Source organism: Nilaparvata lugens, chromosome 12, assembly GCF_014356525.2.
Source record: "Nilaparvata lugens isolate BPH chromosome 12, ASM1435652v1, whole genome shotgun sequence".
Lineage (NCBI taxonomy): Eukaryota > Metazoa > Arthropoda > Insecta > Hemiptera > Delphacidae > Nilaparvata > Nilaparvata lugens.
Window position 1 is genome coordinate 24,943,909 of NC_052515.1, and position 19,917 is coordinate 24,963,825.

The 19,917-nt window shown below is 33.1% G+C and overlaps 1 long non-coding RNA gene across 1 annotated transcript in view; it reads right to left on the reverse strand.

Moving 5' to 3' along the window:
* The window catches only part of LOC111050222, a 60,067-nt gene extending 41,122 nt beyond the window's left edge, over nt 1-18,945 (reverse strand). Inside the window, exon 1 of the long non-coding RNA XR_005572667.1 lies at nt 18,601-18,945. This is a non-coding gene — a long non-coding RNA (uncharacterized LOC111050222). The remainder of the gene's footprint in view (nt 1-18,600) is intronic.
* Between the last annotated feature and the right edge of the window lie 972 nt (nt 18,946-19,917).

Here is a 19,917-nt window from a genome sequence, read left to right on the forward strand (position 1 = left end):
AACTTAATAGAACTTGGCCTAGTCTACTACAGATAACCGAATGACGTAACTGATATCCAATAATATATATTGTGTCTCAGCTAAAACATTAAAGTCGGGAATATAATAGCTTACATGACAATTATTATAATTTTTAAACACCAATGACGCAAGTTAACTTTTTATTTCGAGTGTTTCAACTGTCTTCAAACTACCAGGAAGTATATTATTATATAATTGATGTTGATTTGAATTTGATGACGGTGTCTTTTATACGCACACTGTTTATATGAGTCGTTGAAAATACACAAAATTAATAATACAACTATCTATATTGTAACGGTTATTAGCATAAAACCTTCCTGTAACAGGACCTCTCATTTAATAAATATTGATTCAGGGTGTCCGTGTCAAGAAGGTGTTATTTATTTATCTTTTATTTATGTATCTATTTTTGTGTTTATGTATTGTAAATTAAGTGTGTAATTGAAGAATTTTGAAGTAACATATAACCTCTAGCTACATTTAGAGATCCTGTAACAGGATCTCTCATTTAATAAATATTGTTTCAGGGTGTCCGTGTCAAGAAGGTTTTATATATTTATTTATGTTTTTGTTTATGAATTGTAAATTGAGTGTGTAATTGAAGAATTTTGAAGTGACACATAACCTCTAGCTACATTTAGACTGTTGTATAAATTAGAATTGGAACCGTTTGGGCGTAACTGTGGCCTGTGGTACTTTTCTGTAAGTTGTATAATTCTGAATGATTGAATAAATAAATAAATTATACACTTTATGAGTAGAATACTAAACCTGGGTTTTACCATAGAGAGAAGAATACTATAAAAAAAGGTAATATATAATCTCTGGTTTTACCCATACAGCGCTAACTAATCTCCGGTTCAAATTTTCTGTTCTGTTATGATAGTTATCCAAATTGAATGGAACTACTCTTGGTATTGTCTGTACCACAAATTTACCAACACATTTTGAGATACTAGTTTCGGTTGTAATACCATTATCAATCTCTAGTAAACTGAAACCTTAAACATTGAGTGGTCGAATTTATAGTATGGGTGAAGCCCAACGATTGGCCATTAGCTGTTGACCAATGAAGGTTGAACCAGAGATGACAAAAATAATCTTTAATAATAATAATAATCTTTAATAATAATAATATTTCCTTACTTTATGGTTGAGCTCTGCTGCCATTGGTTGAGACTAGACGCGCCCAAGTCTAGGCTAGTCTCGGCCAATGGCAATAGAGCTCAGCCTTCATTGGTCAACAGCTAATGGCCAATCGTAGAGCTTCATCCATACTATACTCTGCTGTTCAATGTTTAAGCTTTCAGTTTACCTGAGATTGATAATGGTGTAAAAACAAAATTAGTATCAATAATTGGTTCAAGAAATTAGTAGTTTGGACAATAAATTAGTAGTTTGGACTATAAATTAGTAGTTTGGACAATAAATTAGTAGTTTGGACAATAAATTAGTAGTTTGGACAATAAATTAGTAGTTTGGACAATAAATTAGTAGTTTGGACAATACAATAATTGGATAACCATTCTTTGGACAACAATTTCTGCGTTTTCATGCAATATAGATATCTAAACATTCAGTTTACTGAAGATTGATAATGATTTTATCTCCTACAGTTTTTGAAATTTGGGAGAAGAGCAGTTTTGGGCTAGGCCTGTTGCTCTCGCCCAGTCATATATTTTTTATGATTTGTAATAAATTTGTATTGATGAATGAATGAATGAATAATCTTCACAACAACATTACTCTCTGGCTACTTATTGAATTTATTTATATGCTTTTATGAATTAGTCCAGTCAAATGGTCATTTCTCAAAAAGCAGCCACTTTTCACGAAAAAATTTCTCGTCGGTTTCATAATATGTATTTTGGGGTGCTGAATTCCCTAGAATCCTCAAATTTTGGGATTTTTCATTTTAATTTCGAGAACTTTGGATTTTAAACCAAATTATGGACTCAATTATGAATGAATTTATGTGCTTTTGGACAGTTATGGATTATGCTTGTTGGCTCCTTGCCAATAATAATTATTGTAAATATTTGTAGTTAATCTATAGTACAACTACTGTTACAGTACTATTAAACAGTGATTGTGCATCACAACCACTGATACTAATAAACATTAGTGTCCTTGTACTACAGTATTATTCAATTTCCACTAGTATTCAATTTTATTTTTAATATTCTATCTTTTTTTATACTCTTACTATGTATAATGAATAATTGTAATTTTTTGTTATGGAAGCAATTTTTGTATCTATTGATTTATTTATGTAATATTGTATTTTTATTTTTTCAATACAGCTTTTATTAAGACTAGCTGTGAGTTTTGTAACGATATTTAGTTTTACAAATTTCTGATTGAGTGGACTGTAATTTTAATCGATTTAATATTCAATATATTCTGACAGAAAAGTACTAATGAATCCATTCATGATGCAATGAAAAACTCTATTATTAAAACTTACCCCGGCTGATGATCTATGCTGTAAGTCAGAGTGATTTTTATCTATAGGTAGATTAAATTCAAACGGCGTCAACAATATTATCAGAAATAAGATCCACTCAACGTAAATTATTTGAAAATAGAAAACCCACGTCTTCCCAGATAAAAGAAACGCCATACCTGTCCAAACTTCAGCTGTTATCGAATTCGTATCATTTTCAGATACGGTAATCAGCATTGCATGTTGTCCAACTCGTGTGAGAAGAGACTTTGACCGATAATGTGGTTGAGGAATGTCGTTTCTAACTGCATAATGAGCGGTTACTATCTATAGCCGATATGATGTCTCATTTTTCAGCTATCTCTTACATATTCAACAATATTATCAAAGTGGTTCGATTCTGTCCTAGAAAAAATTAACGAAGTAGCGCTAGTTTTAATAATGGACGGTTATTATCGAAATTTCTTGTATCTCTTTCTTTACTTGCAGATGAACAAATGAACTTGATAATAATATACTTATGAACTTATAATAATGAGCATGAACGTTTTACAGTAGAAACATAACCTATTATTTGGACATTTTATTAATTTATCAAAATTTGGGAATGGAATAGATTTGTGCCAAGCCTGTTGTTCCTTCCTAATCATATTAATATGATTTGTGATTCTGTCCACAAAAAAATAAATAAATGAATAAATAATGTACTTATGATGATTTCTTACTTACTTTCTAAATTAGTATGTTGCATAGAATATTATTACCATAGTGAGGTCCACGTTATAATGGCAGTGTTTGATTAGCAATGGTATTACCATCCTTGCCTATCAGTCAAAAAGCAGATGGCACTGTCTCTTTGTCGCTTTGCTCTGTTGCCAGATCGTCTTTTAACAATGTAGAATTAATAATTAATTGACAAAATATTTCATCTTAATTCTTGTTTATATGTTTGTATTTCACCGGATCTCGAAAACGGCTCTAACGATTCTCACGAAATTCAGAACATAGTAGGTTTATAATAAAAAATTCGATTGCACAAGGTCTCATCCCTGGGAAAACTCGCTGAAGGACATTAAAAGGATTTATTCATCCTTGGAAAAACAGCTGATAATTTCGTCGTCTGTTGATGTTGGAAGTGAGTGAGCGAGTGCATGTGTGTGGGACTGAAACAAAATTATGACTCAGCTGTTGAACTTTTGTAATCATTCAATCAGGTACTTAGTGCTGGTTGTACAAAAGCCGGTTGAATTTCAATCCTGATTAATTCCAGTAGAACCAATCAGATAAGCTATCTTTTTGAAATGGTCTTCTCTGATTTGGTTCACTTGAAATTAATCAGGATTAAAATTTAACATGCTTTTGTGAGAGAAATTTTTGCATTCCTCTAGGAATTAATCTCAATCCACTGCGATTAGATAGAACCTTTCTCTATGAACTATAAATATATTATAATTTCTTCTTTCGTAATACATTTTATATGATTTTGTACTCCAGAGCGGAGCTCGGTGCCCCAATATTGCAAATTATAAAGAACATTATTTTTTCATCAAGTTTTTATAACTTTCATAATATTTGGACGATTTGAGACAAAATTAGGAAATAGAAGAAATTTGGGCGATAGCCTGTTTTTCCCTTCCCGACTATTGTATTTTTGCTCTATCCAATAAATAAATAAAATAAAAAGAAGAAAGTAATTACATAAATATCATTTTCCAGCCTACCATATAATTTATCATTAATATTAATCAAATAAGTTCCATTCCATAAAATTCCTCACAAAAAACTCTATGAAAAGCTCTCCTAACAAATCATCACAAATTCAAAGTTAATCATTTTTATTCATTCATTCATACAATTAGTACATTATCAAAATGATAGGGAGAGGAAAATAAGGTAACCTTGTGCTATTTCTAAGATAATCAGTTACTAATGGATAAGATTGAGCCGCGGGTAACAAATACCAGGAAGAAGAGAAAGATGCAAGTTATGGAAGAGGGAGTGAGAGAGGGGGTGAGAGAAGGCGTTGAGGAGAAAGAAAAAGTGAGTGAGCAGAAGTAGGGATTTGGTTGTATAACGGTACTTGAGAACCGTTCTCCTTCTCACCTCTGCTCAAACCAGTAGGTTGGTTGGTCTTGCTTGTTACCTAGTGCATTATACCTATAGATTTCCTCACTGTCCTCATTGCTGATATAGGTATTACATGCGTCCTATATCTAAAACATACAGAGGACTATAATATAGCTGGAGGAGATATTCAATGTTGATTTATTTTCAAATACACATATCATCAAATCAATGATTGGGAGAGACAAGGTTATCGCATCAAGCTTTTCATACTGGAAATTTATAATCCACTCAAGTTTGACCTATTTTCAGTGTAAAAATTATATATATTAATTAGTTGATTTATTTTCAAATAAACTAAAGAAAGAGGAGGAGGAAGAAGTGGTGAAGGACGAGGAGGAGGAGGATGAGGAGGAGGAGTAGGAAGAGGCAGAGAGGAGTTGAAAGCTGGTGATCAAATACCAAAAGAATTGGCAGGTGGAAATGCTCAGTAGTGTACTCCTAATGTGGAGAATCAGACATAAAATGTAATAATATTGATGATAACAGGTTCATGTATTATCTACGTTCTGAAACACTGGTTGATCACTGATTAGTGATAGTGGAGCAGGCCTCAAGCGGCCATCCTAACAATAGAAGAACCGAAACCACGTCGCTTATTCTGAAGGATCTAGTGTGATTCTAAAGGAATCAAGCTAATCAAGAGCGCTCAAGGGTTCTGCACTTTTCGAAATATTGCAAAAAAACTTTCAGACTTGGTATCAAAACATTTTTATCCCATCCCTAGATGACTTTTTCAAGAATATTATTGCCATTATCGTAAGTTAGGGGAATTATTAAACTCACTCTTTAAAATTTAGGGAAATTTAAAATAATCCCTATCATCCCTATTTCCATGTTAGATATTATCCCTAGTTTAAATATTTCCCTATTAAACTCATTCTTTACAATTTAGGGCAAATTTAAAATAATCCCTATCATCCCTATTTCCCTGTCAGATATTAATCCCTACATCCCATCAAATCATGAATCGTGTGACATTGATGGAAATAACTTTAAATAACTCTAAAAGTAAGCCTACAGTATCTATATAATGACTAGCTCACGTACAAATGGTGATTAAAAACAAAAACAAAACATTAGTTCGCTCTCACTTCCATAACTTGCACGCTATTTCCAGAAACAAAAACATATTAAAAATAAACTCAGTTTTGTTTACAAATTGATAATGAAGGTCGAATAGTTTTCTAATTACTATATTTATTTAACATTGAGAGAAACTGTAATCAGAGGTGAAGGTTTCGCTTATTGGTATACAAGTTGCTCATTCTTTTGTCAGCCTACAATCAATTGTAATTTACAATATTACAGCTGATCATTAATCAAAAACTGATTGAAAATGAAACAATCTAATACTGATTACAATCATAATAAGAGAATCATTGAAAATGAACGATAATCCCTAAATTGTCAATCATTTTTTCAAACCAGGATCAGCAATCAGGCATTGGTTAAGCATCAATCACGATCATTCGATCAATCACTAATCAACAATCATCAGTAGACCAATAATAATTATGATAGAGTTACCAGTTACCAATCACTGATGAAAGAACAATCATTGATCAAACGCAGATCAACAATCGATCAAACTCTAGTTACCAATTATTGAACAAAGAACAATCATTGATCAACAACGATAAAATGAAGATCAAACGCAGATCAATAACAAATTATCAAAATCTAGTTACCAATCAAAGATTGTTCTTTGATCAACACCGATTAAATGAAGATCAACAATTGATGAACCTCTAGTTACCAATTACTGATCAAAGAGCAATCATTGATCAACAACGATTAAATGAAGATTAACTCTAGTCATAAATTACTGATCAAAGAACATTCATTGATCAACAACGATTAAATGAATATCGAACGCAGATCAACAACAATAACAAGTAACAAGAGATCAACAACAATAACAAGTAACTCTAGTTACTAGTTGATCACTGATCAAAAATGATCGATGATCGGGGATCAAACTATGACCGATACAAATCAAAGACGTGCCATTTTCTCCGAGGTGATTTCCCAGCGACATGAAAATGCGAATTTTCCGGCCTACAGTATTAGCGGCCAGTGCCAGACAGAAAGTGATACAAAGTAACGCAATCATAGCTTACTGCGCATGCGTATTAGCAATCTAGAACACAACAACTATCATTTCGCAACGCGCTTTGCCAACCGACTATCAACAACCACAATATTGGTCGGCTCAGACTGACTTTCAGAACGATAAACAATCTTCTACCTTTTAAGCCTACTGTTACACTTATGCCTTACTATAAATATTATTCCTGAAGTCATTAAAAGAATATTGTTGAATTGGTTACTTTTCAAGGGTGTTCATGTGGATCTTATCATAGAGAAAGCATAGGCTAGTATGCTTTTCTATCCTTCATGCATATCAATCTGAAAATCGTCAATTAATGCTAGATTATTCCAAGCCATATCAATTTTAATACAGGATCAGTACAAATATGTATAAAAATTAGATTAATCTCGATTGGAGCAAACCTGCAATTAACAGTGTTAATGTGTTTTAATCCCCAATGATCTGAATTCGATTTTGGTATCAGTGGATACTATCTAAAAGCTGGAAAAGTTATGAAAAACATCATTGTGTTCTTTCTGAGATAGCAATATTATAGAATTTGTGATTATGAAAGACACTTTTCATGTTAAACTTGTGACTATGATAGACCCTTTTCATATTAGACTTGTTTCTCATAGTGAGTGGTTTTGGAACCCTATTGTCCTGGAAGTTGTATTAAATAAGAGGAAAATACAGCCTTAAAAGAAAATACAGTCAACATTCAAGAATTTTCCTTTTGAACTTGACCTTGTCTTCCTCTTCAATTTTTCTATCTTTGTTTTTTGTCTTTATAATTTTAGTATTTTATAAATCTAAATCTAATGACTATTAAATAGTCTAAATAGACTAAATTCTAGTCTTTATAATTTCATGTTTTCTGGTTTCCAAAAAGTATATTCTTTATTCTTCCTCATATTGTCCATTTGCTTATGTTAGATACAAGGTCTCTCCTCATTGGTTGTTGTCTGACGGTTATCATCACAACATTTGGAACACTTAGCCATGCCTTGTCTCGGCCAATGGCAGTAGAGCTCAGTTTCTATTGGTCGACAGCTAATGGCCAATCGTAGGGCTTCACCCCCACCGTATGTTCTGCTGCGATTCAGGCTTTCAAATTACTATATACATAATGATGCAACAATCGCCACTAGTACCTTAAATTGAATTAAAAATCAGCGATTATGATCGACGTCGACCTAACTACCAAGTCGTTTTCATTCGAGAAGCTTAATTTATAACTGATAGAAAAGATACAGTAATTATATATAAAACTATAAGTAAATCAAAATAAGAACACAATTTTTATACCAGAGAACTAATACAACTTTTATATAAGCAGGAACTAACATAATATAATATGTTGTTTTATATGTAATATTTTCTATCCAGTTTCTTAACCATAAAAATCTGGTGTGGCGCAATCACACAACTTTCCTTGCCGTGATGAAAATTGATCAACTGACGCTAGTGTTCACGCGCATTTCAAGTCTACTATTCTAAGATCTGAGTCAGCTGTTGACAGGACGATAGCGCTGCAGACATACGAAGTCTGCTATCTCTTCATAGTGAGTGATTTAATAGAGTCAACAGTTGCCAACAGTATGCAATTGAATAATCTTATTTTCTCGTATTTCGAGCTTACTTTCAATTTTAGATGAAAATGTTACTGAACATTAATTGTAGAGATTTTTATACTCAATCTTTTCCATTTGAAATTTTTGGTTTGAATTGTATCTGAAGCCTGATAATTGGGAATCTAAAATCAAACTTTGCATAGATGGGGCGGTGCTCCTGAAATATTTACAGATATGGGACTTGTGGCAGTTGATAGAGCTTATCAATAACTTTTTTAGGTATGCATTTGTTCAAAATCGTTGGAGCCGTTTTTGAGAAAATCGCGAAAACCCCTGTTTTTGACAACATTTTCGCCATTTTAGCCACCATCTTGGATTGCATTTGATCGAAATTGTTAGTGTCGGATCCTTTTAGTGTAAGGACCTTAAGTTCCAAATTTTAAGTCATTCCGTTGAAGGGGAGATGAGATACCGTGCACACAGACGCACATACACACACACACACACACACACACATACATACATACAGACCAATACCCAAAAACAACTTTCTTGGACTCTGGGGACCTTGAAACGTATAGAAATTTAGAAATTGGGGTACCTTAATTTTTTTCGGAAAGCAATACTTTCCTTGCCTATGGTAATAGGGCAAGGGAAGTAAAAATTCAAAATTTTTAGTTAAATAATAAATGAATAAATGGAAAAATATGTTACGCAACAACAAAAAGAGTCGACATAAGAGAGAGAGAAGACAATAAATTTTAAAGTTATAACAAAACCATTACACTACTCACAAACAATATTTATTGAAAAATTGGTGTTTTGATCAATAAAGTTTGATATAAATGTTGATGGTGGCGAAACTAAAGTTGACACTAATATAAGGGAGGTAACTAGTTTTATTTTAACAACCGGAGAACCGATCAATGTTTTTGAATAATTTATTTCGGAATAACTTGGCGGCTCAAAAGCCCTGAAACTGTAATTATTCCAAGGGAAAATGGAAGGGGAGGAATAAGGCATGAAAAGAATATGAAGGGGAAGAGGGAGGAGAAGTAGGAGAAGAGGAAGGAGAAGTACGAGGGGGTAGCATGAAAAATAGTTTGTTTTGGCCCTTTGACTTGGCCACTATCGAAATAGACTGATCGATAAGACGACTACAGGCAACAGTTGGCTTGTTTTTGGTCAGATCAATTATTTTCAACAAAAAATATTATTCGGTAGGCTACTGACTTTTCCAAGAGAAGATGATTTCTGATCAAAAATGGTGGTTAGGATTCCACCTAGAGTATGGTCGGTGTGAAAGGACAGCGACTGTTTCCTCATCTTCTACTTCTAATCCTATCAATTCGTCCTACTCGTCAACCACTTCTTCTTCTTCCTCCTCCTTTCCTTTCTTTTCTACCTATTGACCTGTTCTTCTTCTCCTTTCTTTCTAGTTCTCTCCAAGTTTTTCTTGGATTTCAAATTTATTATTTTGCTATGCTATTTATGCTATTTCTTATTTTCAAATAGTCTTTCTTATTTTCCTTCCAATTATCTGATTTCTCCGTTATTTTCTAATCTTTTTCCTCGGCTACTTTTACTTCATTTTCACTTCTTTGTTCTTCTTTCTCATTTACTTCAATCTATCTTATTTTTCATCTACTTCTAATTCTATCAATCTTGTATCTTCTTCTCTCTCCAATATCTCTCTCATCTTCTTCTTCTACTTCTAATCCTATCAATCTTGTATCTTCTCTCTCTCATAGATCTCTCATCTTCTTTTTCTACTTCTAATCCTATCAATCTGTATTGTTTACTCTATCCAATAAATACATCTTGTAGGTTATCTTCTTCTCTCTCCAATATCTCTCTCATCTTCTTCTTCTACTTCTAATCCTATCAATCTTGTATCTTCTTCTCTCTCTCATAGATCTCTCATCTTCTTTTTCTACTTCTAATCCTATCAATCTGTATTGTTTACTCTATCAAATAAATACATCTTGTAGGTTATTTTCTTCTCTCTCCAATATCTCTCTCTCATCTTCTACTTCTAATCCTATCAATCTTGTATCTTCTCTCTCCAATATCTCTCTCATCTTCTACTTCTACTTCTAATCCTATCAATCTTGTATTTTCTTCTCTCTCCAATAATCTTTTCTCTTTATCATCTTCCAATCTTCTTCCTCTTTTACTTCTACTTCATTTTCCCTTCTATGTTCTTCCTACTCATCTTCATCTACTTCAATCACCTTCTAATCAACGTTTTTCTTCTCCTTCACCCTATTTCTTAAAAACAGTTCAATCCAATTCATCAACAACTAGGCCTACTGAGATTATCTGGTAGATATTGTTATCATACTAAGAGCTGAAGGCTGAAGCCTGTTTATTTTCATTTCCAATCACTCTAAGATTATGTGTTCATCTCATTGATAATAAATAGATAACATTATACGTACAATAAAATAATAACAATAAATGATGGTGGTTGTTATTGTAATAAATATCGAAATACTCCAATCACAAGGTGCAGAACACAAGAAACGCGTGAGAAGTTGTTTCAAATCTGACAGACTACAACTCAGCACACATTCTAATCTAAGGCTGGTCACACACCGATTAGTCAAGACAAGACTAGTCACGTTCAGTCACAATACTTCAAATTGTTGCTTATGAAGCAACTCACACTTATTAGTCATTGCAATTAGACATGACTCCATAAGCAGCTATGTGAAGTATTGTGACTAAACGTGACTAGTCTTGTTTTGACTAATCGGTGTGTGACCAGCCTAAGGCTAGGCACACACCAGTTAGTCAAGACAAGACAAGACATAATCAAACATGTTTAATCACAATACTTCACATAGTTGCTTATTTATTTATTTATTCTTACAAAGATCTAGGAGTGCAACGGCATAACAGCACAAACGCACTCATGAATGCAGGAAATACATCATTAAAAACTATTACAAAGAAAAAATATATATAAATACTAGAAAAGTAACAAAAGAGAATGATTAAAATGGTACATTTGAAAAACAAGAAAAAAGTATTATAGCTACTTGGAGAAATAATAGATTAATATTAATGTTAATGGTAATTGATAAAACTAAATTTTGATTATTCAATAAGATTAATTATAACCACAAAATATAACCTACGTATTACATATGAAGACATATGAAGACATGTCTAATTGCAATGACTAATCAGTGTGAGTTGCGTCATAAGCAACTGTGTGAAGTATTGTGACTAAACGTGTCTGATCATGTCTTGTCTTGACTAGCTGGTGTGCGCCTAGCGTTAGCCTTAGGCTAGTCAAGACATGATCAGACACGTTTAGTCACAATACTTCACACAGTTGCTTATGAAGATTATGTCTAATTGCAATAACTAATCTGTGTGAGTTGCGTCATAAGCAACTATGTGAAGTATTGTGACTAAACGTGACTGATCGTGTCTTGTCTTGTCTTGACTAACTGGTATGTGCCTAGCCTAAGGCTAGTGTCTTGTCTTGTCTAGCTGGTGTGCGCCTAGCCTTAGGCTAGGCACATACCAGTTAGTCAAGACAAGACACGATCAGACACGTTTAGTCACAATACTTCACATAGTTGCTTATGAAGACTTGTCTGATTGCAATGACTAATCAGTGTGTGAGTTGCGTCTTAAGCAACTGTGTGAAGTATTGTGACTAAACGTGACTGATCATGTCTTGTCTTGTCTTGACTAGCTGGTGTGCGCCTAGCCTTAGAGACAGTGGAAACAAATTACAATGAAAACGATGCCAACTTATGCCAAATCACACACACATTGAATGATATAGGAACGAACCATTTTCGAGGTGTTGAATAGGTCTGACAATAGGGCTCCACATATCCAAATCTGTTGAATTCTCTGTGCATGCCACTTGGAAGTTGGGAATATCCACAGCAAGTTTTCAACGCACTTCCCACACTTCACACATTAAATTTTCATCTGCTACACCACAAACATAAAATAAAATTGTAAAAATATTCAAAGTGGAGCAACATGACCTACTTTTTGGGATTACTTCTATCAAAATTCGGAAAGGGAACACTTTTGGGCTCTAGTAAGGTCCACGTTATAATGGCAGTGAAGAAAGATAGGAGAAAAACGTTGCCGATCCTCTGTCTTGTCAATGCCTCCTATAGACGGTAGTAGATACAGGTTTATTGATGAAATATTAACTGTTCATTCTCGTTTAAAATGATCAATTATCTATATAATAAGAGAGAGTAGGGTTGTGTTTGTTTGCATCAAAACATGTCAACTTGTTGATTGCATACCGGAAAAACGGGAATGATTTAGATCAGGGGTCTCCAACCTTTCTTATCCAAGGGCCACATTGTTAATTCTTGGGAGGCTTAGAGGGCCAATAACAAGGATGTACGTGGAATTTGGACGACGGGGGATTTGGGGGGTGTAAAATTATTATATTTCCATTAAAATAATATGAGGAGTTTTAAGTACGTTTAATTAAAATACAAGAAGAAACAAACCAATTCATTTCATTTTAATACAAAGTCCAATTTATTGAGTGTAAAAAGGTCATAAGAAAACTTGACAACATACGAATTTACAAAAAGTTATCAAGCTAAAAGAGAATACTTATTTTTGATGAGAAGATTGCATTTGTTTTCCACTTAAAATGTCCGCCCATTTAGGACCAAACTTTGTGGCTCCAATCATTAAAATTGATTACAAATGTTCATCTGACAAAGAAGCTCTGTAATTGGATTCAACAAACATCATTTTTGAAAATGTCTGCTCACACTTTTAGGTAGATCCAAAAAGCTGCTTGTTTACAGCTAATTTTACACTAATTAAGAAATTTATTTATTTATTTACATACAAAATAATAGAAATTACATACAAATGGAGTGGCTAGTGAGAGAAGAGTACTGAACTCACATTTGTTGTCAAAAATGTGAATAAATAATATTTTTAAAAATCTGTTGTTATAACTCTCGGCGGGCCGGACAAAATCCATCCGCGGGCCGTAGGTTGGAGAGCCCTGATTTAAATCTTCGAATTTTGCACATGGATTCTAAAAATAACAATCTCGTGCACCTCGAAGCCCAAATTTCAATTTTGCTTCTAGATTTTTCAGAATTAATGTTGAAATTTAATTCATGGGACATGAATACATACATATGTTAATATAGAACTCTAATCTAGAGCAAGGTACCTAGAATACGTATTCTAGGTACATTGATCTAGAGAGACTACCTCTTCGAAACAGATAGTTAAAATTGGTAGTAACTAAATTATTAGCCAGTCCAATTTTATCAGGTTGACATCAAGTTGAGGAAGGTTGCTGAACAAGATTTGAGTTATGTGACTTTATTATGTTAGTATCAAGTTGAAGAATTTATCTATACTATAATAAAGGAAAGAACTGGCTTATACACGTACGGGATATGAAAATTATGTTTGACGCATCATCACGTTTAAACTACTGTACTGAAATCAACTTTAAATTTTGCATATAGTTTCTTAATTATTAACTGAGGATGGTTCTATGCCTACTTCAAACTCTACAATATTCCACTCAGTCAAGTTTTCAAAATGGACCCTTGCGGAGCACGGGTTACCTGCTAGTATTTCATAGAGCAATAAATTCAATAATTTCAAGATGAATATAATTTATAATCAAGATTAAATATTTTGTTAATTAATTATTAATTCTACATTGTTAAAATACGATCTGGCAACAGAGCAAAGCTCTGTAGACGGTAGCAGATACGGGTTTATTGATGTAATATTAATTGTTCATTCTCGTTTAGAATGATCAATTTATTATATTTAATCATAATCATCATCATCATCTTCACTTCAGGGATTAGGTTTATTAATTAACCTGTTCCGGTACCCATCTCTTTCTTGGCCTCCCTACATCTCTCTTTCCACTTTCCAGTAGGCCTATAGTTTTGAACTTCAAGGGGCATTCCTCCAGGTGCATTCTATCCAAATGATAGAATATCATATATTTCATAAAGCAATGAATTCAATAATTTCATGATGAATTTTCATAATCAAGATAAAATATTTTGCTTATTAATTATCAATCCTACATTTTTAAAAGACGATCTGGCAACAGAGCAAAGGGAGAAAGAGATAGTGCTATCCGCTTTGTTATATCAATAATTCAAGAAAATCGCAATAAATTCAATAATTTCATGATGAATTTTCATAATCAAGATAAAATATTTTGTTAATTATCAATTCTACATTGTTATAAGACGATCTGGCAACAGAGCAAAGCGAGAATGAGATAGCGCTATCCGCTTTGTTGAATGAAAGACAAGGATAGCAATACCATTGCTAATCAAACACTGCCATTATAACGTGGACCTCACTATAGGCCTGTTGGTCCTTTTCTGATCAACTATTTTATTTGTGTATTATGAAATGTAAATTAATAAATAAATGAATAATTGATTAAATGGATGGAGACAGTCTCCCAATATTTTAGAACTTTTTTCCGCGCTAAGTTAGAAGAGGGAGGAAATAGTGAGATCAACTGAGAGTTGTTACAAATGTGGGTTAACTTTGAATGGTGGTCGTAGGGGTTTTGATTTGAATGGTTGAACTTTTAAAATGTTCAATGGAGATTGCTCAAGGAATAGAAGATTCAAACTTGAGTTACTAACTGCAGTGGGTATGTTCTAATTGATCTATAAAATATAAGGGTTTGTGCACACAGAGAGCGGACATGCGATCAGAGTTCAGCGGTCTTGGAAGGATATAAAATGAGGATATCCTTATCTATACCCTCCCAAGACCGCTCTGACCGTTGACCGCTCTGTGCGCGCACAAACCCTTATATTTTATAGATCAATTAGAACTCAATTAGAACATACACCCTTAAGTAAAAAGAGAAAAATGTGGTATATTCTTTGGTGGACCTATTTCAATGAGAGTATTTATTGGCCGAGCGAAGTGAGGTCTAAGATTCACGTCGACGGTTTGGCATTTCTCCTTAATGTTTAAATAATGTTTGAATGTTTAAATGTTTATATGTTGCGCATTTACGGCGAAAGGCGGTAATAGATTTTCATGAAATTTGACAGGTATGTTCATTTTTTAATTGCGCGTCGACGTATATACAAAATTTTTGGAAATTTGCATTTCAAGGATAATATGAAAGGAAAAAGGAGCCTCCTTCATACGCCAATATTAGAGTAAGAATCAGATTATAGAATTATTCATCATAAATCAGCTGACAAGTGATTACACAGATGTGTGGAAAAGCCAGTCTATTGCTGTATTTCCATAAGGTCTATAGTTTACATATTACATTATATGTTTTTTTTCTTTGGGGCTACTCCTAAATATAAATAATTAAATCTGGTGTGGCGCACTCACACAACTTTCCTTGCCGTTATGAAAATTGATGACCTGACGCTAGTGTTCCCGCGCATCTCAAGTCTACTATTCAAAGATTCGAGCCAGCTGGTGACAGGGTAATAACGCTGGAGACACACGAGGTCTGCTATCTCTTCATAGTGAATCATTTAATAGAATCAACAGTTGCCAACAGTTTGCAATTGGATAATCACATTCTCTCGAATTTCGAGCTTATTTTTAATTTTAGGTGAAAATGTTACTGAACATTAATTGTAGAGATTCTCATGCTCAATCTATTCCACTTGAAATTTTTTGTTTAAATTGTATCTGAAGCCTGATAATTGAGAATCTGAAATCAAACTTTGCATAGCCATGGGGCGGAGCTCCTGAAATTTTTACAGATATAGGACTTGTGGCAGTTGATAGAGCTTATCAATGACTATTCTAGGTATAAATTTAAACAAAATCGTTAGAGCCGTTTTCGAGAAAATCGCGGAAAACCATGTTTTTGACAACATTTTCTCCATTTTAGCCGCCATCTTGAATTGCATTTGATCGAAATTGTTCGTGTCGGATCCTTATAGTGTAAGGACCTTACGTTCCAAATTTCAAGTCATTCCGTTAATTGGGAGATTAGATATCGTGTACACAGACGCACATACACTCATACACACACACACACACACACACACACACACACATACAGACCAATACACAAAAACCACGTTTTTGGGCTCAGGAGGCCTTGAAACGTATAGAAATTTAGAAATTGGGGTACCTTAATTAATTTTTTTCCGGAAAGCAATACTTTCCTTACCTATGGTAATAGGGCAAGGAAAGTAAAAATCAGACTATAGAATTATTCATCATAAATCAGCTGACAAGTGATTAGACAAATGTGTGGAGAAGCCAGTCTATTGCTGTATTTCCATAAGGTCTATAGTTTCAATCAGGTTATTGTGGATGAGAATACTGCGTGAGGTCTACTGTTCACAGAACTACTAGTATGTATTACAGAATAGGTTTTTTTCTTTGGGGCTACTCTTAAATATAAATAAAAATTAGAAATCTGAGTACCCTTTAAAATTGTTCAATCACGACATGTTTCAGTTATATAGTGACATTATGAAGTCTTAATTTGACAATTTTAAAATGATACTTAGATTTCAAATTTTTATTTATATTTAAGAGTAGTCCTAAAGGAAAAAATACTTATACTATAATACATATTATAAATACTCTCATTAAAATAGGTTCACCAAAATATATCAATGTTTTCTTTTTATGTTTATGGTGGAAAGTTTTAGAAACAGATTTTTAGAAAATTCATTAAAAATACATGATAACGTCAATTAAGCATTTCTGTATCTCGTCTTTCAATTGAGATTCAATAAATTGTTCAATTTATTTAATGGAGAACAAATGAAAATCGTTATTATTAATTCGCTTCAAACTTTATGATAACGGTTTGGTAATTAAGATTGATGACATCTTATTTGTTTGTCTTAATTTGACGCAATCTCTATTGAATTATTACTGTGAAGCCTGTATTTCCGGTTCACAAAACAAATGTATGGCTGACAAGTGTAAATTTTATCATGGTTGACGTTTTTGGGCATTGAAGATTGATATCATTTCCAATGCATAGTCTCATTATTAAATATCAAATCCACTTGTTAGGTCTATTTAAAACCAGAAACTTCAAGAACCTTTTACTTATAATTGAATATTGAAAAAACTGCGAATGAAACTAGTCATGACTAGAACAGGGTAGAGTGATCCACTCTACCCAAATTATAACACTTTTGAGATTGGGTTACGCGACTGTAACAATTGATTTAAATGTAAATGAAAATTCTTCAAGATTCTTGAGTTAGAATGTTACAATGACTTGAAATCTGACATCAAAGTTATTAACAAAATGTTTATTTCTCCGTCCTTATAGATTCTATTACATTGGACGAAACTTGACAATCACATAATGTTCATCATGTGTATGATAAGTTATGTTCAATCTAATATAATCTGTAAGGACGGAGAAACATTTTGTTAATAATTTTGGTGTAAACGCACCTTTACAAAAGCTAGAACACCTAATAAGAATGATTCTAGCAATAATCATCAATGAAATGATTGACATCATGACTGGAAAACTATGAATTAGTTATAGATTAATGTTTAGTATGTAATGATCTATAAAATCTATTTATTAATGAATGAGATTAAGTTAGAGGCTGATTACACAATCGTATAAATTCTCATATTATTTGACCAAATTTAATCAAAGATTGATTCCCTATTAGATCCTAATACAGTAATATGACATATTAAGCCGCGTCTACACCAGAATTATCAAATGAGTTTTCAACAGAATCCTGCAATTTGATGCCAATTACTTGAAAAGCACAACATTTAACTTGTTTCCTACAAAAAAACTAACACATTTTTTTTAAGAAAAACTATTTATGGAAAACATTTTGTTGAAAACTTTATACAAGGCAGCTCTACATCATCAAAGATAAAATTGATCAAAGGTTTGAACAATATGTTGTGAATTGAATTGAAAAGAATTGAAGGAGTCAATATTTTGTTAATACTAAATTCGTCTCTCATTGAGGGTAAACACAAACGGATGATATATGACCATGTATTGAGGCCATTAAGCTGGGTTTACTTCAAAGTTATTAACAAAATGTTAATAACTTAATCCTTATAGATTCTATTAGATTGGACGGAACTTGACTAACATAACTTGTTCATCATGTGTATGATAAGTTATGGTGAATTTAATAGAATCTATAAGGACGGAGAAATAAACATTCTGTTAATAACTTAGGTGTAAAAGCAGCTTTAGTGTTATCAGTATCTATTGCAATCGACATAATTTCAACAAAAAACTGATTAATACTTAGATATTTGAAAACTATGAATGAAATCATTGAAATAATGAATGAAAATAGAAATAAAATGAATGAAAACTGTACCAATTCATGTGTAATCCGTTTGTGAAAGTTGCTTTGGCAGCCGTATCAAACAGCTGTCTTAATATCACGTACACACACAAAAACACACTTTCCAACTTACTGAAACAGTGACCTACTCAAACTTAAACACTACACCAACTTGCTAACGGTTTTTCACTGTTCCCGGAAAACTTTAGCAACGGGAAAACTGCGCGAAAAGCGTGGAAAACCTGTTTTTCCTCAGATACGTCACGCGATCCTATCAATTTCACTACACATGCACACACAGGCCATACAACACTGCGCCAAGCGTGCCACTTTGCTCTAAACTACTTACTAAACATAGGAAGCTCACCAAGATACAGAAGAAACAGGTTCGTATCATTGTTTGTTCACTGATAATATAGAGGTTTGAATCATTGTCAACAAGCCCTGATATTGACTGCTAACTGTAAGCATAAGATAATTCGGAAGCTTCTTCTTCCTTTTAGGATTGGGCATACAGTACACGCATGTTCCGGATTCAAAGGTTATAATGACACATAGCACATAACCTGCATCTCTTCTCTCCATTCATAAAATAATAATGAATACGTTTGTTTATCCCCTCATCATCACCTGGTCTCAAAATACTTCTAGAAAGTTGTCTTTGTAAATAAATAATAATTTATACACTTACCATCTTTTCAAAAGTCTGTCAATATCGACTTCTACCATAAGGTCAACATTTCATGAGCATTTTGAATTCTATTATCTGGGATCTATTCAACATGATTTTCCAGTTCAATCTCTATTCATTTCAAGCTGAGCAGTATGCAGCTAATGATGATATGTCCAACTCATTTCTAATGTCATCATTACAGAATCTATCAAACTTTTTCGAAGAAAACTCATCTCACTTTATAGTAGATTGATTTTGTACTTTTCTAACATTTTTTTATGTTTATGAGCCTGTGATAGTAGTTAAATTTGACAATAGAATAGCATAGAGTTTACCTCCAATTAGGAAATTATTGATGCGAAAAGTTAAACAATTATTGATTTCATCATGATCATCCTTCCCAATACCCACGCACAAGACTGGAGCTTTTGTGGGCATCATCCTCAGAAAAAATATTGATTCAGGGTAGATACGGTGGAGGAGGAACGAAACTTGGCTATTATAAGGTGCTGTGGAGGAGAGAGGAGACTAAGAGATGAGCAACTTTTGATTGAGAGAATGCATAGTACAAGAAGAGGAAAAGGTAGTATACTTTTCAGTGCGAATTTTCCAATTTCTCAATGAAACCTTCACAAGCCATCAAATGTACCTAATGGTTATTTTTACAAATTTATTAG